Raw genomic sequence first — 24,511 nt, 5'->3', positions numbered from 1 at the left:
TGGATGCTAGAAATCTGAAACAAACTCAGCAGATGCTGGAGAAGCACATCTGTGGCAAGAGAAACTGTGTTAATGTTTCAAGTCTAGTATGACTCTTTTTGAAGACAAGTCAAACTGAATTCAAAGCATTAACTCCCTTACTCTTTCTGGAAATATTGATTCTATTCATATATTCCATAAATAGTTGCAGAGAAGCAACACATCTTGTACTCTTATTAAACAGAATGTTGGCTACCTTACATGCAAGAGACCACAGAAGCCCCGAAAAAATGCACACTCTGAGAAGATATGGAAAACAGAGCATTATACAGAAACCATCTTATAGTTACAGATGTAGTTTAAGATTCCATCAGAAGTGGATATATTTCCATACAAAAAACACCATAACTGAGTCTAAAAGCATCACAGGAGGAAACCAACTCACTACTAAGGTAAATACAAAGGCATAAGATCAAGATCTGAAGGAAGAAGGTATGAGTGAAGCCCGGACCACCATGCTTAAGGAGATCATTTATCATTGATAAATGTTAACAATTTGGACTAACTTTGAGTTCAGACCTTGTATGTCTCCAGCTCCTAGAAGCAATGGTATTGCTACAGTTTTGATTAAGGTCTTTGGGATTTTGAAAAGATTTGATAGGATAGAAAGACAGAAACTTCTTCAAATGGTAGGGAGAGTTCAAGACAATGAAAGCTAATTCTGAAGTCAAAGCCAAGCCAAGTGGGAGACATTTTAGAAAGCACTTCCATATTCAAGAGTGATACAAGTGCAGAACGTTCTCACACAAGGAGCAGCAGATGCTTCCTCAATCAATAAATATAAATCTGAGATCAACAGATTTCTTGTCATCAGAGTTTTAAGGGATATGGAACCAGAGAGAATTGATAGATGGAAGTATGGATTATCCGCGATTGTGGAACATGCTGAATGGGCTGAATGGCCTATTCCTGTGCTATGTGGCAACATAGGCAATGTCTGGTCAAGTACAGGAAATCCAGGTAGGACAAGCAGAATTTCTCATTCTGTTTCACTGTGGAAAGGCAACCCATTACATTATGAATAATTGTCTTTTTGATGGTCATTAGGTTGCCTAATAACTCATGAAGATTTACAGACGAGCTTTATTCAATTTAAATAATGATCTTTCCTTTGGAATCACAGACGGTTGTAACTAGGAAGAGAAATATAAGGCAAGCACGCAATCCATACACAATATGGTGAGATGGATGCACACAGCACTAAACTTGCATTTTTCGATTCTTTAATTATATTCTTATTCAGGAGCACTGGGTCAAAATGTTAACACTCCCCCTCCCAACAGTACTTAACCAATTTTGTACACCGTTTAGCTCGATCACAACATAGCTTCATTATTGAGCCACACAATAGGAAGGATTTTGCTCAGATGGATTGTCTCAATTCTCTTTTCAAGATCTTGAATGGCTGGGAACATGAGTTTTTCCACCATCACCACCTCCCCGTTCCAAAACTTGGCAGCCCACACCCACCCAATGCTTATTAAGGTGACCAGCAAACACCAAACATCACTTTATCCCATTCGAAATGCTGAAAATATTACAAATGTTTCCTGCCAAGATACACACAATAGGTTTCTTTCAAGATTACAATAGCTGGCATTCTGGAATAGAGGTTGCTGCTCTCATTTATACTGAGACCAAATTAGATAGGTTTCTCATGTGGGAAGCATTCTTGGAGCAATCACATAAATCACAAGATGAAAGCAAACTCTCTAATAGCGCATTGACTATGATGTTTGAAGGCTTGTCACATTTTCACACTGTGACATAATACGTGGATAGTTTTATTAGTATGGGTCCAGTTATTAGAGAGCCATACAGTTGTACACACAGAAACAACTTGGCCATGCCAACCAGATAACCCACAGAAATCTAGTTCCATTTGCCAGCATTTGGCCCATATCCCTCTAAACCCTTCTTATTTATATACCCATCCAGGTGTCTTTTAAGTGCTGTAATTGTGCCCACCTCTACCACTTCCACTGGCAGTTCATTCTATAACGCACCACCCTCTGTGAGAAAAAGTTGCCTCTTAGATCTGTTTTGAATCTTTCCATTATCAAAAGAACCTACACCCTCCAGTTTCGGACTCCGCTGCCCTGGGGAAAACCCTTGACTATTCACCCTATCCATGTCCCTCATGATTTTATAAACCTCCATAAGGTCACCTGAAGCTCAGCCTCTGATGCTCCAAGGAAAACAGCCCCAGCCTGTTCAGCCTCTCCCTGTAGTTCAAACCCTCCAACCGTAGCAACCTCCTTGTAAATCTTTTCTGAACCCTTACAAGTTTTGCAACATCCTTCCTACAGGAAGACGGGCGATTTATGAGGATGGTAAAAATGACTTGAGAAACTCTGGAGGTTGTGCGATTAATCAGGTCTCTCACCTTTTTGTTACCTTCAGAGGACATTGGGAATATTTTGTCAAATTTGACAGCTTTCTGATCCACGCGAGGGAACCTTAAGTTTGACCCATTTTGCAATTATATATTTATACATTTCAGGCTGTGAAAGTTAATGCCACAAAAATACGAGTAATTAGGAGCAGCCTGCTCTGACACTGAATACAATCATGGTCTCAACACCACTTTCCTCCCTGTACGTGCTCCGAACCCTCACCCTTGACTCCCTCGTCAACCAGAACTCTAACTCGCCCTTAGATTCAACTGTGAATCGACATTTTAGGCATAAGCCCTTCATCATGATTTCTAATGAAGGGCTTATGCCAGGAACATCGATTCTCCTGCTCCTCCGATGCTGCCTGACCTGCTGTGTTTTTCCAGCACCCCACTCTCGACTCAGATCTCCAGCATCTGCAGTCCTCAATTTCTCCTTAGATTCCAGTGTCTCCTGCTCATGGGGATAGAAATTTCTAAATGTCAATGGCCCTCCAAGAGAAGAAATTCTTCCTCAACACTAATTTAAATGAGAGACTCCCTATTTTGAAACTGCACTCCCTAGTCCAAGAATCCTCGTGAAATGTCTTGTAGTACCACAGGAATGGATGTGATAATGAGAGGGTGACACATATCATGCTGTCATAGTGACAACAGACTGCGAGGGAAGAATTGAATATTCTGATAGTGACATATGACCATGAGATCATAAGATATAGGAGCAGAATTAGGTCATTTGGCCCATCGAGTCTTCTCCTTCATTTAATCATGGCTGATATGTTTTGCAACTCATTCTCTTCACTGTTCACTTGATCTCCTTACTAATCAAGAATCTCTCTATCTCTGCCTTAAATATGTTCAATCGCTTGGCCTCTACAATCTTCTGTGACAATGACTTCTGTTATGAAAATGTGGGTGTACTATACCTTTAAGAGAGTTAAAAGCAAGCAGAACAGTGCCAAGTGTTCTGATTAAGATACAATCTTAACATGTGGTCCAGTTACTGGGGTAGCTTGGGTAGCTGGTTAAAACAGTTTAAACTATACACCAAAAAAAACAAAGTCAAATCCAGTTTGAATTTAGTATATTGACAATCTTAAAAGCCAATGACACAATCCGATGCTTTGGGGGTATAAGGCTGGGGAAAATTGAACAGTTGGGAGGAGAACTGCCACACCACCTGCATGTAGACACTGCCCAAAAAATAGCTCTCTTAAAGGTACCTTTACCGATCAGTATCATGTGAAGCAGAAATCCCTAAGGAGAAGAAAAGAAGACCGAAGAAGATATGAAGAGAAGATTTTATATCTGGCTGGTTTTGAAAACTTGCATTTTTGGTAAATCTTAATCGCTGGGGTTTTATCAGACTAGTACTGTACAAGGGAAGGTAAAAGATAGGTTAGAGGAAGGAGTCGCAAATAGTTGTTAGCTAATTAATCTCCGTAATACTTTAAGAAATAAGGTTGTTAATTTTTACTTTAAATAGTTCTTGGCCTCTCAAATTTTCACAGATTTCTGCAGGGGATAAATCTTTTCTGTGTTGCCGGTTTAAATTAGGCAGGAGGGTTTACCCTGTGTCGTAACGCTTCCACAGATTCACCACCCTCTGGCTGAAGAAATTCCTCGTCATCACAGTTCTAAAGGATCAGCCTCTAAGTGAAAGGACATGCCTTCGGGTCCCAGTCTCTCCGATTGGTGGAAACATCTTCTCCACATCCACTCTATCCTGGCCTCTCAGTGTTCTGTAAAATATCAGTCAGATCCCCTCCTCATACTCCTAAACTCCATGAATGATAAAACCAGAGTCCTCAAGTGCTTCTCATATGACAAGCCCATCATTTAAGGGATCATTCTCACAAACTTCCTTTGGACCCCCTCCAATGTCAGCACATCTTTCCTTCAATATGGGGACCAAAACTGCTCGCAGTATTCCAAATGCAGTGTGACCAAAGCCTTGTGTCATCTTTGCAAGCATACCTCTGCTCTTGTATTCCAGCCATTTTAAAATGAACGCTAACATTGCATTTGCATTTGAACGTACAGAAACAGGTATTTTGTACAAAGACGTAAATGAAACAGTTTGCAGATACCAGTTAGAAACAAGGGCAACAGTGACTCATAGGTAAGTGCAAACAAAATACGAGCAGAGTCAAGGATAGTCTTCTCTACAGTGTGCGGAATAGAACACTGAGCTACCAATCTTGTGACAACACAAAGCAATCTCTCAGCATTTATACTCAAGCCCCCTCAGAGTCATATTTTTCAATATGATTACTCCCACCCCCCATTCTTCCAAACCCCAAAGAGTACATGCCAATGCTACTCCAGTTTTCTCATCAGGCGACTGACTGTGTGGAGTTTGCACCTTCTCCCCGTGTCTGCGTGGGTTTCCTCCGGATGCTCCGGTTTCCTCCCACAGTCACAAAGATGTGCGGGTCAGGTGAATTGGCCATGCTAAATTGCCCGTAGTGTTAGGTAAGGGGTAAATGTAGGGGTATGGGTGGGTTGCGCTTCGGAGGGTCAGTGTGGACTTGTTGGGCCGAAGGGCCTGTTTCCACACTGTAAGTAATCTAATCTAATCTAATCTAATCTTAACCCCTTCACCTCAACATAAATAACCCACCCCGGTATTCCAAACAAAAGATGCCAGAAAGCTGAATTAAGAACAAAAATTATAGTTATTATTATAAGGACAGAAGCTTTTAGGAGCTAATGATCTGAAACACTGGCCTAGAAAGGACCAGGGTCTGCAAGGTTAGGTGGGAGGTCCAGTGACTGGCAAAATTGTAAGGAACTCAGTCAGTTCCACCTCCTTAGGTCTGGCAGCCAAATTACGTATTTAATGAGCCAAATGGAACCACATTCCTTTTTATTTTGTCTTGGTATTTTGCTATAGTCAAATAGGATCATCCCTTCCCCTCCCCTGCTGTCAACGAAAAGGGAGGTGTCCTCCCTGCACGAGTCCCCATGGGGCGCTGTTTGATGGACTGCAAGTAAGGAAGGCAAGATTTCCTGCAAGAGTTTCCCATCAACCCTTGGCCGTGTGAAAACTTTAATATTTATGTTTTTTTACCATGTTGAAGTCTTCAGCATTCCTCAGCAGGGGCCAACTCAAGCCTCCTCCTGCCCCAAATTGGTTTGTTGGGATTTCACAGCTGCCAGCCCTCAGATTAGACTGCCAGTGTCTGGAACCTCCCCACTGTCCTTACAGGACCAGGTAGCTAATTGGGAAGCTGCCAATGGTACATTTGCTACATGATTCCCTCAAGAGCAATCTCCGAACCTGCCTTCTACCTGGATCTCATACTCCTCACAAAACTCAGCCCACTAACAGCTTGACCCTACCTGGCCTGCCAAGTATTTTTAGCGTTTTCTTTGGTTGTAATTGAGTGATTTGTTATATTATATCTGTTTTTCCCACGGTTTTCCATTCCTCTGACATTTCCGTGTCTTGGCCCTAAGCCTGGCAGCTGAAGGCATCATCTCGTTGACTAGTCTTTACATGTGGATCTCCACCGTCAGTGGGATGCAGAATAGCCAAGTGCAAAATGAATCTGCCAGCGAGAGTGACCAGGAAGGGATTAGGAGCAGGATCACTGGGTACTATCCCTCCCTCCTTTGACCAGTGATGAGAACAAAAGCCTTTGAAGTGCCCACCAAAGGATGCTTTCGAACTGATTGTCCTGACCCAAAAGCACTGTGAAAGAATACCTTCACCATTGTTCAAGGGAATAACCAAGAACCACTTTCCCAAGGGTATTGAAGGACAACCAATAAAGGCTGGCCCAGATCCCAAGGGTAGACGTTTTTTTAATTGAAACCGATGTCTTTACAGTCTGTGTGATTGAATACTATACAAGACAATACCTTGGATTTTATTGTGGGTTTTTACAGACATCCTCCCCATCCACTTCATTTGTATTTTATGACACTCTCGATGCCATTTTTCACTGCAGGAAAGTAATCTATACTAAGCCCTGTGCGCATTACAGGGAGAACGAAGGCAATGGCTGCAGTGGGATTGAAGATAGGATGTGTTAACTACTAATTTCTCTTTCCATCTCAGCACCATAGCCACTACCTTCCTATGTCTTGAAAATGCAGTCAAGATTTGGCACTTCTGATCACCGGAAGAATTCCTCTTGGTTCCCTAATCTTGTATAGCAACTCGTACTTCTAATACGTATCAAGGCAGTCAGACTTTAGGTTGAGGACTTCAGTACTGAGCTTGACGTCTTGAATGAATTTCTATCTCGCCCTCAGTCAAAGAGTTTCTCCTTCTGAGAAGTGGAATGAAGGGCAATTAAACAGATGGGGTGGGAGACACCCATCCATTTCCTGCCACCTCAGCAATAAATTCTGACCAGAACAGATCCATGGTCACCCATATCAATAAAGGACCGCAATTGGTCATTCAGCAACCACCTAGGGGTCCCAGCCTATTGCCCGCCCCGTTATCTCCAATCCCGGCAGGCAGGAAATTGGAAGTCTTTCCAACCGCTACAATGGGTGGCAAGCCTGCCAAATTGGGAAGGAGGGGGTCTCGGCATGGCCCAATCTTGGGGCACAGATGGGTGGTCAGGTGGTGGCCACTAAAATTTTACCCTCTACCTTTGTTCTCTGACATCCCAGTTAGCTGAAGCAGTTATAGCAAGGACGCACAGGAGAGCCTATGCCAATGCAGCACTTGATCGAGTGTGACGTTAAAGAGTCCCAGGGAAATTGAAACCAACGGGAATCCCAAGAGAACTTTCAATGGGTTAGAATCAGACCTAGCACAATGGTCGTGGTTTGTGGGGGTCACTCCCTTTAGTCCCAGTACATCTGTATTGGAGTTCGCCAGTGTAGAGTTCTCACGCCAATGATTTTCAGCTTCTTCACAATGACCTTCTCTCCATCATAAGGTCAAAGTGGCGAGGTACAATGCTCATTACCATTTGCAAGATACGGAAGCGATATTGTCTACGTGCACCATGACTGGGTCAACATTCAGGTTTGGGCTGATAAATGGCAAGTGATATTTGCACCAGACAGTTTCCATCTCCAACAAGAGACAATCTACTCATTTCCCCTTGACATTTAATGGTACTGTCATCACTCAAACACCGGCCATCAACAGCCTGGGGGTTAGCACTAACTAGATACTGACCTGGACAAGTTGTCTAAATGCTGTGGCTATGAGGGCAGGTCAGAGGCTGGGAGCTCTGCTTTAAATAACTCGCTTCCTGGTTTCACAAAGCCGCCACCATCTACTAGAAGTGCGATGGAATATTCATTTGCCTGGAGTGCAACTGCTTCAATGCTCAAGAAGCTCGACACATCCAGAACAAAGCAATCAGAAACTTGATTGACACCTCATTCACCTCTTTCACTAACGGTCAGGGGCAGAAGTGTCATTTACAAGACACACTGCAGCAACTCACCAAGGCTCCATTAAAAGCATCTTCCAAACCCGTGACTTAAGAGACCTGGAAAGACAAGGGCAAATTCCTTTCCAAGTCACACACCATCCTGACTTACTACTATCGAACTTTTCCTTCACTGCCGTGGGTGTCAAACATCTGGAACTCTCTTCAAATTATACATCGGATATACTTACACCACAAGGACTGTAGAGGTTTGAGAGGGCAGCTCACTATCACATTAATTAAGATGGGAAGTAAATCTTGGCCTAGCTAGTGACACCCACATCCTGTGAATGATTAAATGTTAAAACAAAAATCCCAGTTTGTGCAGGAATGAACAGTTGATGTCAGGGACTAGGAATCCAATTTTACTCTGGGCTCTCTGGACCAGAAGTGAGAGGCCAGGATTTGGTCTCTTTTTAACAGCATTACTTTTCAGGTTTATAAATTGGGAACTCACTCGCTAACCGACACACTCGGTGCATCTAAACCACATGCACTGCATTCAGGAACATCACCAGTTTCTCAAGAACAATGAGGGAAGGAACATTAGTGTTGACCCCGTCAACAGCATTCCATAGTTGAATGATAAATAAACGTTGCAGAGACCCTTTTTGTATAGACTCCGTTGACAAAATATACTGTTTTCTATGAATTCTGTAGAAAGCACACACCCTCAATTTCAACTCAGTGTCTTAACAAAGGCGTGTGACAGACTTTGATCTTTACCTCAAAGAGTTACCAGTGAATGTTTCTCCTCTGATTTTATCAACCATGGGTTAAATAAATGTTTGCAAGGCATAAAAATACAGGTCAAGCTAATGTTTCTTACTGTTGAGATAAAACAGATGAGCCATCTCTGTTTCCCTCTCACTGGGAATAACTCCTGTCCGCAAAAGTCCAAAGTCACAAAGAACTCTGTTGCCAAGATAATTCCTGGGAATGCCTTTGCAAATAGTTCACCACTATTGGCACAGGCAGCTGCAAGTGCCACTTTCTGTTTCACCTTCTGGTCAGACGCAGAGGCAACCCCGGCTGCTCCTGTCTCTGAAGACGTTCTTGGGAAGTTCAAAAAAGCTCCACTTTGGCTGTTCACAGCTGCCTCTGTATCAGCAGCTTAGTGAGTCAGTAAAACCTAAAGACTAATTTCCGGTCAGGCCAGCTATTTGAAAACAGAGGTCACCAAATGGGTTTGGATGAACGGGCCCAATCTATTTGACCTTTCTCAAGAAGGCGAACTTACCAGCGTCCGTTTGAAAGAAAGGTTTTATATTTAAATGGCACCTTACATAAATTCAGGGCATCCCAAAACATTGTGCAACTAATCCAGTACTTTTAAAGTGCAGTGGTGTAATTTACAGACCTGGGCAAGTCAATTTGAGCATAGCAAGCTCCCACAAACAGTAATGGAAAAACAAGCAGGTAATCCGTTAATCCACTGTTGTTTGAGAGCTAACTGTTGGCCAATACACAGGGGTAACTTTGCTATTCGTGGATGTAGTGCCATGGGTTATTTTACATACATCTGAAAAGGCAGTTGGCTCAGCTTATTTGCTGAAAATGTGTTGCTGGTTAAAGCGCAGCAGGTCAGGCAGCATCCAAGGAACAGGAAATTCGACATTTCGGGCAAAAGCCCTTCATTCCTGATTAAGGGCTTTTGCCTGAAACGTCAAATTTCCTGTTCCCTGGATGCTGCCTGACCTGCTGCGCTTTAACCAGCAACACATTTTCAGCTCTGATCCTCAGCATCTGCAGACCTCACTTTTTGCTCAGCTTATTCGCTCAATCAAAAGACAATGCGTGCAGCAAACCAATGTCAGCCTTGACTTTGGCTCAAGTACCTGAACCTACAACCTTCCAACTCAGAGACAAGTTCCCATTATCTGAACCATGACTGAGAATAATCCTAGACCAAAACAGGTTTAGAGGGATATGGGCCAAATGCTGGCAAATGGTACTAGATTAGGTTGGGATATCTGGTCAGCATCCATGAGTTGGACCGAAGGGTCTGTTTCCGTACTGTGTATATCTCTATGATTCTATTATAAATCAAATGGTTCCAATCCAGAGTTGTACCCAGAGGGAAACCAGGGAATTATGGACCAGTTGGCCTGACTTCTGAGATGAGGAAATTGTTGGAGTCTACAATTAAAGATAGGATAACCCATCACCTTGAAAATTTCCAGTTAATCAGGGAGAGTCAGTACAGATTCATGAAGGGTAAGTCATGCCTGACAAACCTCATATTGTTTTTTTGAAGAGGCGACAAAGGTGGTGGACAGAGGCAATTCGATGGATGCTGTTCTCCATGGATTTCCAGAAGGTCTTTGATAAAGTCGATTCAAGAGACCATAAGCTAAGGTGGATGCCCACAGGGCTGAAGACAAGTTACTGACATGGATAGGACATTGGTTGAATGGCAGAAAACATAAGAGTTGCAATAATGGGTAAGTGCCCAAATTGGCAGGGTGTGACTAGTGCTGCCCTGCACAGATCTGTGTCGGGGCCTCAACTATTCACAATGTTCATTGGATGATGGCATAAATAGTCAAAGATGTGCAGGTAGTGCAGACTGGCCATGGTAAATGCAGGGTATAGGGATAGGGTAAGGAGGTTAATCTGGGTGTGGATTCAATGGGCCGAATGGCCCTGCTTCCACACTGTAGGGATTCTATGATGACTGGCCCACAAAAATTGGAGGGTTGAATGGAGTTCCCCTGACCGCGTGTCAATCCTAAGCAAAATAAGTTTGCTTTTCGCTGCAATCCTATTCACGATGGGCAGGGTAGGTGAAAATAAACCCACCCAGAGTCTGGTGGCTCATGGCAACTGTAGTTTGGTGATGAGCAAAATACACTTCCCATTGGCAATGCCTGTTAATGCCAAATCCTCTGAACAGTTAGCCAAATTTCCCATAAGCCCCTTCCTGCTTTTCGGCCTCCCTTATTGGAGGTTGGCGGGGGTAGATTGGCTATGCCTGTGCTGTGGATCAATGCTGACTGGGAGCTGTATTGAACCATCCCAGGGCTAATCCAGACTTAGAGGCTTAATAATGCTCAGCGATGAGATGTTTATCCAATCAGCCTGGCTTTCAGATTGAAATCAGACCTCTGAACATGAAAGGCCAACGTAGTGAACCATCACATCGTCCCTCTGGAGAAATTAAAAGACTTCTCCGTGTTTCTCCTTTGGATTTAACAGTGAATTTCCAATTGAAGGATCAGCACCACTGTTATTTATTTTGCTCCTCGCAAGGCTAAGGCAGTGTACACACCATGAAAATAACAGAGGAAATGAACTAGATTAGAACAGCTGCTCAGAGAGTGCACTGGCGATGCTAACTCCAGCATGTAAAATGCCAGTCCACAGCTGTGGTGGAAGATTATATATAGACTCTTACTCGGCTGTGTATTCCCCACTAACACAATTACAGCTATGGGACTTGAAGTGATGATTGTTAACCAAAATCTATAAACTTATCATTGTTACATTTATGGATTTAATAACTGTAGGATACAGTAAACCATGCGCTGTATTAGACAACCCCCTTGTCACAAAAATGTGCAGCAAATCCTTCACTCCACTTCTCATTATTCCCCTCTAATCTGCCAACTTGCAATTCTCATAACGAAAGGCTAGGAGGAAGGTTCCTGTGCAAAGCCTTCTAAAAATCTTAATTCAAATATATTCAAATTACAGTGATACAAGTAAAGTAAAACACGATAGTTAAGTTCCACATTGGCATAACTGCATTCAATTCTGTATAATTTTTTTTCTAAAAGGAAAATGAGATTCCAGGGTTTTCGAGCTGCAGGGATTGAGTGTAAAGAGGTACGGACAGATTTTGCTGAGAGCACTGGACCATTTTAGAAAGCACTTTACAAAAAGGATTTTACCGCCACGGAGAGGAGATGGGCTCCCTGTGATCAGAGGATACAGTTACAATGAGATTTGAAATGCTGGCACTCAACAGAATTGAGCAGAAAACAGTTCCAGTTAAAATGTTTCACAGGATAAGTAGGAAATGAGAGTCTTCAATGGTTGCTGAACTGATAACCAGGAGACATCAGATTAGAATTAATATTGGATGCGTGAAATAATTGCTTCTCATCCACAGATATTAGAATAGAGAGGACATTGCTATGGGTGACTTGAAAATAGAGATGACTGCAATGAGAACAGAAATGAAGGAAAAGGAGAAGGTATTCCATAAATGTGAATTTCTGCATTTTGGAAAGGCAAATCAGGGCAGGACTTAACACTTAATGGTAAGGCCCTAGGGAGTGTTGCTGAACAAAGAGACCTTGGAGTACAGGGTCATAACTCCTTGAAAGTGGAGTCACAGGTAGATAGGATAGTGAAGAAATCATTTGGTATGCTTGCCTTCATTAGTCAGTGCATTGAGTATAGGAGTTGGGAGGTCATGTTATACAGAATATTGGAGAGGCCCCTTCTGGAATATTACTTTCAGTACTGGTCTCCCTGCTGCAGGAAAGATGTTGTGAAACTTGAAAGGGCTCAGAAAAGGTTGACAAGGATATTACCTGGGTTGGAGAGTCTGCGCAACGGGAGAGGCTAAATAGGCTGGGGCTGTTTTCCCTGAGTGTCAGAGGCTGAGGGGTGACCTTATAGAGGTTCATAAAATTGTGAGGGGCAATAGTTAAGGTTAATATCCAAGGCCTTTTTTCCAGGTTAGGGGAGTCCAAAACTAGAGGGCATAAGTTTAAGGTGTGAGGGGAAAGACTTACAAGGGACCTCAGGGGCAGCTTTTTCACACAGAGGGTGGTGTGTGTATGGAATGAGCTGCCACAGGAGGTGCTAGAGGCTGGTGCAATTACAACATTTATAGATAGATAGAACATTACAGCGCAGTACAGGCCCTTCGGCCCTCGATGTTGTGCTGACCTGTGAAACCAATCTGAAGCCCATCTATCTTACACTGTTCCACTTTCATCCATATGTTTATCCAATGAACATTTAAATGTCCTTAAAGTTGGCGAGTCTACTACTGTTGCAGACAGGGAGTTCCATGCCCCTACTATTCTGAGTAAAGAATCTATCTCTGACATCCGTCCTATATCTATCACCCTTCAATTTAAAGCTGTGTCCCCTCGTGCTAGCCAAGGAAAATGCTCTCACTGTCCACCCTATCTAACCCTCTGATCATCTTATATGTCTCAATTAAGTTACCTCTCAACTTCCTTCTCTCTAACAAAAACAGCTTCAAGTCCCTCAACCTTTCCTCATAAGACCTTCCCGCCATACCAGGAAACATCCTCTGAACCATTTCCAAAGCTTCCACATCCTTTCTATAGCAGGGTGATCAGAACTGTACGTAATACTCCAAGTGCAGCAGCACCAGAGTTTTGTACAGCTGCAGCATGACCTTGTGGCTCTGAAACTCAATCTCTCTACCAATAAAAACTAGCTCACCATATGCCTTCTTAGCAACTGTATCAACTTGTGTGGCAACTTTCAGGGATCTATATACATGGACACCGAGATCCCTCTGCTTATCTACACTACCAAGAATCTAACCATTAGCCCAATACTCTTTATTCCTGTTGCTCCTTTTAAGCTCCTCACACTGTTTCACATTAAACACCATTTGCCACCTCTCAATTTAAAAGGCATCTGAATGGGTACATGAATTGAAAGGGTTTAGAGGGATATGGGCCAAATACTGGCAAATGGGATTTGCTTAATTTGGGACAGGTTTGGCCAAAGGGTCTGTTTCCATGCTGTACAACTCTATGACTCTATATTTCAGCACCTATTCTGCCATTCAATACAATAATCACTGATCTGATGGGCAGAAGAAGGAATATCAGACAAGAGTATTTTACTTCAGAAAGCTAGTTGGTGAAAAACAGAATTGGAACCACACTTTACACAGTAAACATTTATGTACACAAATTGACAACCATCCATCCATCTACACCTCTTTTGTGCCAATTCACATCAATTAAGCACCCCTTTAAAAGGACACTTTTTTTAAAAAGTGTTTTTGCAATCATAGACTAATTAAGTGTTCCATGTAACCTGCTGTACCAAAAAGGAAACTTAAATTAAAATGTTATTACTGGGGTTGACCATATGGCACAATTCAGTTGTGAAAGAAAATGGCAACTCATAAGAGGCACAAGTGAATCCCCAGTTAATACCTGCTCCAGGGAGGGTGCTCATGTGACGCAGTGGTAGTGTTCCTAACTCTGAATCAGAAGGCTTGGGTTCAAGCTCCAAAGGTCTGAAGTAACGTTCCTGAACAGGTTAATTAGAAAATATCCAGCAGTATGTCAGAACATACCTGAAAGATATATCCTAGAGCTCTTGCGGTTGTGTTCCCATCTCTGAGCTAGGAGGCCTAGGTTCAAATCCCACCTGCTCCAGATCTGTGTTATAATGTGCGCAAATAGATTGACTAAAATAATTATTTAAAATGCACTGCATTTAGAGTAGACTTAGAGTTTTGTTGAACCGTGGCACCGTGCCAATTCTGAGCAATGAAGGTTTGGGTTCAAGTCCCACCAACCTGGGGATATGACATAACAGGTTGATTTAAACATAGCTTTTAGTGTAGGCTTCTTTGGGATCTTTGAATATTTTTCAGGCAGATGTAGGTAGATTCATGACCAACACTGAAGTGAAAGGGTACCAGAGAAATTTAATGCAGGAAGTGTGAGTTGATTCACTTCGGAGGGAGTAACAGGAATACAGAGTACTGGGCTAATGGTAAGATTCTTGGTAGTGTGGATGAGCAGAGAGATCTTGGTGTCAAAATGCATAGATCCCTGAAAGTTGCCACCCAGATTGATAATAAGGCATACAGTGTGTTAGTTTTTATTGGTAGAGGGTTTGAGTTTCGGAGCGATGAGGTCATGTTGCAGCTGTACAAAACTCTGGTGCGACAGCACTTGGAGTATTGCACACAGTCCTGGTCACCGCATTATAGGAAGGATGTGGAAGCATTGGAGAGGGTGCAGAGGTTTACCAGGATGTTGCCTGGTATGGAGGGAAGATCTTATGAGGAAAGGATGAGGAATTTGAGGCTGTTTTGTTAGAGAGAAGAAGGTTGAGAGGTAACTTAATAGAGGTATAAAAGATGATCAGAGGATTAGATAGGGTGGACAGTGACAGCCTTTATCTTCAGATGGTGATGGCTAGCACAAGGGGAGATAGCTTTAAATAGAGGGGTGTTAGATATAGGACAGATGTTAGAGATAGGTTCTTTACTCAGAGAGTAGTAAGGGCATGGAACGCACTGCCTGCAATAGTAGTAGACTCGTCAACTTTAAAGGCATTTAAATGGTCAAAGGATAGACATATGGATGATAAGTGGAATAGGGTAGGTTAGATGGGCTTCAGATTGGTTTCACAGGTCAGTGCAACATTAAGGGCCTGTACTGCACTGTAATGTTCTATGTCCTGGAAGCAGACTGGAAAGTGGAGTCGAGATCAGTCATGAACATATCAAAATGGCAAAAGCAGATTCCTGCTGCCCCTCACTCTTATGTTTCTAGTTCAATTAGCGCTGAATGGTTCCCCCTCTGCACTGCAGGTTTGCTGTTTCTGTAGCTCTAACAAAGACTGAGATGAATAGTCTCAGTTATATGGAGAGACTGGGTAGGCTTGGGGTTGTTTTCCAGAGGAGGCTGAGGGAGGATCTGACTGAGTGTACAAAATTATGAGAGGCATTGACAGGGTGGCTCATGAGAATCTCTTTCCCACGGCAGACGCTGTCAAAGACCAGAGGGGCATAAGATTAAGGTGAACAGCAAGTGGGCAAGAGTAAATCTGAAAAGAAAATGTCACCCAGAGAGTGGTAGTTATATGGAATGTGCTGCCTGAGAGAGTGATAGAGGCAGATAATCTCACAACATTTAAGAAGCATCTGGATGAACGCTGAAAATGTACAGGCATAGCAGGCTATAGACCAGGTGCACGTAAATGGGATTAGTTATAGTTTGGTGTCTGTTGGTTGGCATAGACAAGTTGGGCTGAAGGGCCTATTTCTATGCTGTATGACTTTATGGCTATTTCTCCTTTAGTTAATCTACAAACGTGCCAATCTCCTATGGTGCTATACGCTGTGAGAGGATGAAGACTGTTCCACAGTGACTCAAGTATTAAACCATGTATAAAAATTTTCACAGCAGCCCAAACCACAAAATGAAATCACTGAATCACACAGCACCACTGGAGGTCTCTCAGTCTTTGTGTCGTGTGTTGGCTCTTTGGCCCATTTAATCAGTCTCCTTGCCGGCTTTTCACTTTGACATCTCTGCAATGGTTGTCATGCTTCAAATAATTATCCAAAGTCCTTTAAAATTATACTCCTAAATCTGCTTCCACCACCCTTTCAAGGAATACATTCCTAGTCATCACAACTCAGTGCAGAAAAACTCAGACTGCTAATCCTGCAACTTCAGAGCACACGCCCACTGTACATACAGCCACAGTGCAAGAGAGATCTCTCAGGCTTGTAAATAGAACTGGTTTTATTCTTGTACTTAACAGTTGGTTACATTGCATCTGAATGAGATGGTAATCTCCTGCAGGACATCAAGCTATGTTCAAAAGTACACATTACTGTTAACACGCAAATTACAGGATCAATTGTTTACAACATAACACAAACCCTCACCCGCATCCCAGACCTCCTACAGAGCTGTTGACTACCTGGCCAAGGGAACAGAGAGCAGGTAATACCAGAACATTCGGATGCTAGCTGGGATCCACTTGTTAAAAGAGAAGGGCTAAGGCTGATTAAAAAGCAGTGAAAGGAATACAAGCACTGAGGCAGGATCCAGGATAAAGGGGTTCATCAAGCCCAATAAGCAAGGCCCAAGGGGATTGGTGTCTTGGGCCTGGGTTGGGTCACTGTGTTTCAGTCTGGATGTGAGGTCACTGCGCTGGGATCTGGGACACAGCTAATGTGCTCAGGTCAGGGGGGTCAGTGTCTTCCAATTGGGAAGGGGCAGGACTGTTATACTCAGTTCTGGACAGGAGGTGGTTGGGGGGTTCACTAGGCTCAAGCCTGGGGATGGAGTCACCTGGGCCGGGGGTCACTGTGGATGTGGGGTCACTGGGATCAGATCTAGGGATGAGGTCACTGTGTTTGAGGCTGAGGATGGAACTGGGGCCACTGGGCTCAGGCAGGGGGATGGAGTCACTGTGCTCAGGTCTAGGTGTGGGGTCATTCTGGGGGTGGTGTCAGTGTGCTCAGGTCAGGGTGGGTGGGGTCACTGTGGGAGTGGGGTCACTGTGTTCGGGTCTGGGGGTGTGGATTGGCCACGCTAAATTGCCCATAGTGTTAGGTGCATTAGTCAGGGGTAAATATAGGGTAGGGTAATGGGTCTGGGTGGGTTACTCTTCAGAGGGTCGATGTGGACTTGTTGGGCTGAAGGGCCTGTTTCCACAAAGGAAGGAATCTAATCTAATAATTCTCTTACTCTTAATATATTTATAAAAAGCCTTGGGGTTTTCCTTGATTCCATCTGCCAAAGATATTTTACAACCTCTCTTTGACCTCCTGATTTCCTCTTCAACCTCTTACATTTGAAGGACCTCCACTGTACCTGACATGTATTTCCTTCTTTTTCTTTATCAAACTATTGATAACACTTGATGTCCAGGGTTTCCTGAACTCGCTGGCCTTGTCCTTCACTTGTAGGGGAAGACGCTGACACTGAATACTCACTATATATTACTTTTCAAAGGTTCCCACATTCCAAATATGGACTTACCTAGAAGTGGCTGCTTCTAGTCTATGTCTGCCAGATCCCATTTAATGATACTGAAATTGGCCTTCCTCCAATTTAGATGCTTAATTCCTGCACTAGCCTTATCCCTTTTCTTGGTAAAAACAATGACTGCAGATGCTGGAAACCAGATTTTGGATTAGTGGTGCTGGAAGGGCACAGCAGTTCAGGCAGCATCCAAAGAGCAGTAAAATCGACGTTTCGGGCAAAAGCCCTTCAGCAGGAATACAGACAGAGAGCCTAAAGGGTGGAGAGATAAATGAGAGGAGGGTGGGGTGGGGAGAAAGTAGCATAGAGTACAATAGGTGAGTGGGGGAGGGGATGAAGGTGATAGGTCAGGGAGGAAGGTGGAGTGGATAGGTGGAAAAGAAGATAGGCAGGTTGGACAAGTCATGGGGACAGTGCTGAGCTGGAAGTCTGGAACTAGGGTGAGGAGGGGGAAGGAGAAATGAGGAAACGATTGAAGTCCACATTGATGCTCTGGGGTTGAAGTGTTCTGAGGCGGAAGATGAGGTGTTCTTCCTCCAGGAGTCTGGTGGTGAGGGAGCGGCGGTGAAGGAGGCCCAGGACCTCCATGTCCTCGGCAGAGTGGGAGGGAGAGTTGAAATGTTGGGCCACGGGGCAGCGTGGTTGATTGGTGCGGGTGTCCCGGAGATGTTCCCTAAAGCGCTCTGCTAGGAGACGTCCAGTCTCCCCATTGTAGAGGAGACCACATCGGGAGCAACGGATACAATAAATTATATTGGTGGATGTTCAGGTAAAACTTTGATGGATGTGGAAGACTCCTTTAGGGCTTTGGATGGAGGTGAGGGAGGAGGTGTGGGCGCAGGTTTTGCAATTCCTGCAGTGGCAGGGGAAGGTGCCAGGATGGGAGGGTTGGTTGAAGGGGGGCATGGACCTGACCAGGTAGTCGCGGAGGGAACGGTCTTTGCGGAAGGTGGAAAGGGGTGGGGAGGGAAATATATCCCTGGTGGTGGGGTCTGTTTGAAGGTGGCGGAAATGTCGGCGGATGATTTGGTTTATGCAAAGGTTGGTGGGGTGGAAGGTGAGCACCCGAGGCGTTCTGTCCTTTTTACGTTTGGAGGGGTGGGGTCTGAGGGCGGAGGTGTGGGATGTCGATGAGATGCGTTGGAGGGCATCTTTAACCACATGGGAAGGGAAATTGTGATCTCTAAAGAAGGAGGCCACCTGGTGTGTTCTGTGGTGGAACTGGTCCTCCTGGGAGCAGATAAGGAAGAGGCGGAGGAATTGGGAATACGGGATGGCATTTTTGCAGGAGGTAGGGTGGGAAGAGGTGTAAACCAGGTAGCTGTGGGAGTCGGTGGGTTTGTAAAAAATGTCGGTATCAAGTCAGTCGTCATTAATGGAGATGAAGCGGTCAGGGTGGAATGTGTTGGTGAAGTTAATGAATTGCTCAACCTCCTCACGAGAGCACGAGGTGGCGCCAATGCAGTCATCAATGTAGCAGAGGAAGAGGGGGGAGTGGTACCGGTGTAACTACGGAAGATCAACTGTTCTACATAGCCAACAAAGAGACAGGCATAGCTAGGGCCCATATAGGTGCCCATGGCTACCCCTTTGGTCTGGAGGAAGTGGGAGGATTCAAAGGAGAAATTGTTAAGGGTGAGAACCAGTTCGGCCAAACGAATGAGAGTGTCGGTGGAAGGGTACTGTTGGGGACGTCGGGACAGGAATAAACGGAGGGCTTGGAGGCCCTGGTCATGGCAGATGAAGGTGTAGAGGGTTTGGACATCCATGGTGAAGGTGAGGCGTTGGGGGCCGGGGAAACAGAAGTCTTGGAGGAGGTGGAGGGCGTGGGTGGTGTCTCGAATGTATGTGGGGAGTTCCTGGATTAGGGGGGATAGGACAGTGTCGCGGTAGGTAGAAATGAGTTCAGTGGGGCAGGAGCATGCTGAGACAATGGGTCGGCCAGGGTGGTCAGGCTTGTGGATCTTGGGAAGGAGGTAGAACCGGGCAGTGCGGGGGTCCCGGACTATAAGGTTGGAAGCTGTGGGTGGGAAATCTCCTGAGGTGATGAGGTTCTGTATGGTCTGGGAGATGATGGCTTGGTGATGGGGGGTGGAGTCATGGTCGAGGGGGCGGTAGGCAGAGGTGTCCTCAAGTTGGCGTTTGGCTTCAGCGGTGTAAAGGTCAGTGTGCCAGACTACCACTGCGCCCTCTTTATCCACTAGCTTAACGGTGAGGTCAGGATTTTTCCTCAAGTTGGCGTTTGGCTTCAGCGCTGTGGAGGATTTTCTTAATGACTTATGAAACTTACAGAGTTATGGTCACGATTCCCAAAATGCTCGCCACCTGAAAGTTTAACCATTTGCCCAGCTTCATTCCCTTGGATTAGGGTCTGGCAATGCCCCTTCCCTGCTAGGACTATTTATGTACTGGCACAGAAAGTTGTTTGAGAGAGGAATGGCCACAGGGGCCTGCGCTTGCTTACTAGTCTTCCTAGCGGTCACTCAGCGCTTTTCTGCCTGTGTTGCCCTTACTTGTGATGTGACCAGCTCGCTAATCATGTTATCCATGACATCCCCAACCTCACGGATGTTCCATCGTGAGTCCATCTGCAGCTCCAGCTGCTCTAATGTTGTCAAGCAGGAGCTGCAGCTGAACATGCTACCTGCTGACACGGGCACTACGGTTGCTATAAGAGTCCCTGATTTCCCACATGCTGCAGTAGGCGCCTTCCACAGTTCTGGATTCTCCTCCATTGGGATCCTTGTCAACTACAAACAATAAACTAGGAGCCAATTACTCAACCTCACCCACTACTTGCCAAAGCAGATTTCTCTCTCTCTTTCTTCCTGTATATTCTTAACAAACAACGGTTCCTCATTCTCAGGTAGCTCCTCCTCTTTTGTTCACTGCCTGAGGGTAGGTTTCGCAATTCCCATGACTGACACAGGAAGGAGACAGGTCCAAACCAGAAAAGGGATCGAACCCTGTTCTGTTGGCACAAATCTGATGCTCCATCAGAGAATCCAAAGGGTTTTTACAAATACATTAAGGACAAAAGGGTAATAGAACCCCTCAAAGATCAACAAGGTGGCCTTTGTGTGGAGCCGCAGGAGATGGGAGAGATACTAAATGAGTATTTTGCATCAGTGTTTACTGTGGAAAAGGACATGGAAGATATAGAATGTAGGGAAATAGATGATGACATCTTGAAAAATGTCCATATTACAGAGGAGGAAGTGCTGGATGTCTTGAAACATATAAAGGTGTATAAATCCCCAGGACCTGATCAGGTGTATGCTAGAAATCTGTGGAAAACTAGGGAAGTGGTTGCTGGGCCCCTTGCTGAGAGATTTGTATCATCGATAGTCACACGTGAGGTGCCGGAAGACTTGAGGTTGGCAAATGTGGTGCCACTGTTTAAGAAGGGTGGTAAGGACAGCCAAGAAACTATAGACCAGTGAGCCTGATGTCGGTGGTGGGCAAGTTGTTGGAGGGAATCCTGAGGGACAGGATGTACATGTATCTGGAAAGGCAAGGACTGATTAGGGATAGTCATCATGGCTTTGTGTGTGGGAAATCATCTCACAAATTTGATTGTGTTTTTTGAAGAAGGAACAAAGAGGATTGACGAGGGCAGAGTAGTGGACATGATCTATACGGACTTCAGTAAGGCGTTCAACATGGGAGACTTGTTTGCAAGGTTAGATCTCATGGAATACAAGGAAACTAGCCATTTGGATACAGAATTGGCTCAAAGGCAGAAGACAGAGGGTGGTGCTGGAGGGTTGCTTTTCAGACTGGAGGCCTGTGACCAGTGGAGTACCACAAGGATTGGTGCTGGGTCCACTACTTTTCATCAGTTATATAAATGATTTGGATGCGAGCATAACAGGCATAGTTAGTAAGTTTGCTGATGACACCAAAATTGGAGGTGTTGTGGACAGCGAAGAGGGTTACCTCAGATTACAACAGGATCTTGACCAGATGGGCCAATGGGATGAGAAGTGGCAGATGGAGTTTAATTCAGATAAATGCGGGGTGCTGCAGTTTGGGAAAGCAAATCTTAGCAGGACTTATACAGTTAATTGTAAGGTCCTAGGGAGTATTGCTGAACAAAGAGACCTTGGAGTGCAGGTAGCTCCTTGAAAGTGGAGTCGCAGGTAGACAGGATAATGAAGAAGGCATTGGTATGCTTTCCTTTATTGGTCAGAGTATTGAATACAAGAGTTGGGAGGTCATGTTGTGGCTAAACAGGACATTGGTTAGGCCATTTTTGGAATAGTGCGTGCAATTCTGGTCTCCTTCCTATTGGAAAGAAATGGTGAAACTTGAAAGGGTTCAGAAAAGATTTACAAAGATGTTGCAAGGGTTGGAGGATGTGAGCTATAGCAAGAGGCTGAATAGGCTGGAGCTGCTTTCCCTGGAGCGTCGGAAGCTAAGGGGTGACCTTATAGAGGTTTATGAAGTCATGAGAGGCATGGATAGGATAAATAGACAAAGTCTCTTCCTTGGGGTCAGGGAATCCAGAACTAGAGGGCATAGGTTTAGGGTGAGAGGGGTGAGATATAAAAGAGACCTAAGGGGCAACTTTTTCACAGTGAGGGTGGTACGTGTATGGAATGAGCTGCCAGAGGAAGTGGTGGAGGCTAGTACAATTGCAACATTTAAAAATCGTCTGGATGGGTCTATGAGTAGGAAGGGTTTGGAGGGATATGGGCCAGGTGCTGGCAGGTGGAACTAGATTGGGTTGAGATATCTGGTCAGCATGGACAAGTTGGACCGAAGGGTCTGTTTCCGTGCTGTACATCTCTATGATTCTATCACGTCAACTGAGCCAACCTCCACCACTACCTCTACCTCTTTCCCCAAAGAAGTCCAAACTGTTATGGCATGAATCATGATTTACCCCTTATTACAGTGTAGACGGTGAACCTCTGCCACTCTTACTGCCTGTCCTTGGCACGTGATGGAGGTTTGGAGATCAACTTATTTGGCCACCTTCCCTGGTTATTTGAACCTACAGCATTTCAGAGCCAGGAGCACTGCCCACTGTGAGATGAAACTGAATTTTTCCAACTCTGACAAAATTACTGACAGAATCAACTTCCACTACCTGGTCAGGGAGAACATTCCAGATCCTGCATGGAAAATATTTTTCCTTGGCTCCCTCCAGTTTCTTTTGCCGATGTGTTTAAATCTGATTAATGACCCTCTTGCCAAAAAAGAAAGTATTTCCTCACTTTAATCAAGAAAACCACCTCTTATCATCTCGAAACGCTCCACCAGGCTACCTCTTGATGTTCTGAAGAAGGATCACTAGACTCAAAACATTAATTCTGCTTTCTCTCCAAGATGCTGTCAGACATACTGAGTTTCTCCAGCAATCTCTGTTTATGTTACCTCTCAATGTTCTCTGTTTCAAGGGCAAATTTAAAAGCACATATCAGCTTTCTTTTTATTCCAATTGAAATGCAGTCACTGGGGTGATGAAGGAAATGGAAGCCAATTTGTGCACTGCAAGCTTCAACAAGAAATAGTTACGTTTTCATGGGTTGTGAGCGTCACTGGCAAAACTAATTTTTTTTGTTTTTGCCTTTCTCTAAGTCTTTTCCCCCAACAAAAACACAGTTCTTCCATTAAATTTGGAAACAAAAATCACCATATTAACATTTCAACTGTAGAACTTGTAGGCAAATTCAACTTGTATGATTGTAACAGTCTTCATATTTAGCAAACACATTCCACATCACGTACATAGCCCAAGCACAAAGCATTTCAAATTAGAAATAGTGCATAAAGTCATAGAGTCATAGAAATGTACAGCACGGAAACACACCCTTTGATTCAACCCGTCCAATCAATATTAATTTCTCTGTTATAACATATTCTACTCGAATACATTTTTGACGTTCATGGCTTATACTACACTTATGGGGAGGCATACAGAGCAAAGGACATTACATTTTGCAATCCCTCAATGCCCTATGCCGAAACACCCTCCAAAGCAACCTTTACCCCATTGCAAATTGCCCAGAACCTGAGTGGGTTGGAGTTTTAAGGAGAGGCTGGATAAGCTGGGGCTTTTTTTATCTGGAGTGCCAGAGGTTGAGGGGTGACCTTATAGAAGTCTATAGAATCATTTGGGGCATAGACAAGGTGAATGGCAAGGGTCTTTACCTAGGGTAGGGGAGTTCAAAGCAAGGGAGTATATTCCTCAGGTGAGAGGAGAAAGATTTAAGAAAGACATGAGGGGCAACTTTGTTTACACAGGGTGTGATTCGTGGGTGGAATGAGCTTCCAGAGGAAGTGGTGGATGCGGATACAGTTACAACATTTAAAAGACATTTGGATAAGTATGTGAATGGGAAGAAGGGTTACAGCCGAAACACTGATTTCTTTACCTCCTGCCTGTCTGCCTTGAATTCCAGCATCTGCAATTATTTTGTCTCTTGGAGGGAAATGGGCCAAACGCAGAGAAGTGGGACAGGTTTGCTTTGGGAACACGGTTGGCATGGACAAGTTGGGCCGAAGGGTCTGCTTCGTGCTGTATCACTCTCTGGCTCACAAGCAGCATTTCCTCTGATGTTCTTTCGAGCCACACACTCCTCAAGACAGTCACTTGGCCAATCACTGTGGAACCCTGGAGTGGCTACACACGCATTTTCGAGTGAACATTGCTTGTAAGGGCAGAGGCAGTTAAGAGTCAGCTGCATTGCCGTGGGTCTGGAATCACATGTAGGTCAGATGAGGCAAGGAAAGCAGATTTCTTTCCTCTGGAGAGACTTATGTGAGCCAGATGAGACATAACCAACAACCATTGACACTTGGTCTGGCCATTATTTACTGAAACTAGCTTCCTAGCTTAAACCAATAACATTGAAATTTCCTCCTCCATAAATGGCCTAAGCTTCCAGATTACTATAACAGCTCCACTCACGTCA

Source organism: Hemiscyllium ocellatum, chromosome 33 (assembly GCF_020745735.1).
Source record: "Hemiscyllium ocellatum isolate sHemOce1 chromosome 33, sHemOce1.pat.X.cur, whole genome shotgun sequence".
Classification (NCBI taxonomy): Eukaryota; Metazoa; Chordata; class Chondrichthyes; order Orectolobiformes; family Hemiscylliidae; genus Hemiscyllium; species Hemiscyllium ocellatum.
This window is presented reverse-complemented; position numbering follows the sequence as displayed.